This window comes from Gavialis gangeticus, unplaced genomic scaffold (assembly GCF_001723915.1).
Source record: "Gavialis gangeticus isolate Ggan-Ray unplaced genomic scaffold, GavGan_comp1, whole genome shotgun sequence".
NCBI lineage: Eukaryota > Metazoa > Chordata > Crocodylia > Gavialidae > Gavialis > Gavialis gangeticus.
The window spans coordinates 4,973,992-4,974,972 of NW_017728983.1; positions in this window are offsets into that span (position 1 = coordinate 4,973,992).

Below are 981 nucleotides of genomic sequence, written 5' to 3' on the forward strand. Positions count from 1 at the left end.
CAAGCTGGCGGAGGGAAGGTTTAAGTTGGACATCAGGAGGCGCTACTTCACGGTCAGGGCGGCTAGGGTCTGGAACCAGCTTCCAAGTGAGGTGGTGCAGGCTCCCACCCTGGGGGTTTTTAAGAGGAGGTTGGATGACCACCTTACTGGGGTCACTTGACCCCAGTGCTCTTCCTGCCATGGCAGGGGGTCAGACTAGATGATCTGCTCAGGTCCCTTCCGACCCTAGAAACTATGAAACTATGAAACAAAGCCTCATGGCTTGTGGGAATGTAGTTGAGGGACCCCCTAGGTCATTATATCTAGTCCCCTGCTGTTACAGACAAGGGAGCTAAAAAGGATCTTGTGAGGACATCTAGTCCATTCTTCTTCCCCAAAGCAGAATCAGTTTGTAACCAAACCATTCCTGACTAATTGTTCAACCTGTCCTTAAAATCCTCCAGTGATGGAGATTGCACATCTTCCCTATTTAGGCATCTAGTGTTTAGTTATCCTTAGATTTAGAAAGGTTTTTTCCCCCCTAATTCTTAGCTAAACAACTTCTGCTGAACTTTAAGCCTGTTACTATGTCCTGTTCCTAGTGAACATGGATTTGTTACCTTCGTCTTTGCAGAAGATTATGAAATTTTCCCTCGGTCTTCTCTAGATCAAGCAAACCTTTTTTACTCAGTACAGTATTTTCTCGTAAGTCATACTCCCTAGATGTCTGGTTAGAGTTGGTGTTGTCTTCTAGACCGTCCAATTGAGCTACATCTGCAGGGTGTGCAAAACTGGACATGCTTCTCAGCTGAGACCTTATCACTACCCAGCTGGGTGAAAGGAATACTTCACAAGTCTTACATATGACACTAATGTTTGTATGGGCCAATATCATGGGTTGGTTGTTTTTTGGGGGGGGGGCGGTATTTTGGGTCCAAATGTTTATACAGAAATTTTAGGATGAAGAAAGCCAAGGGTGCATCTGCTACAGTGCCTGCTGTC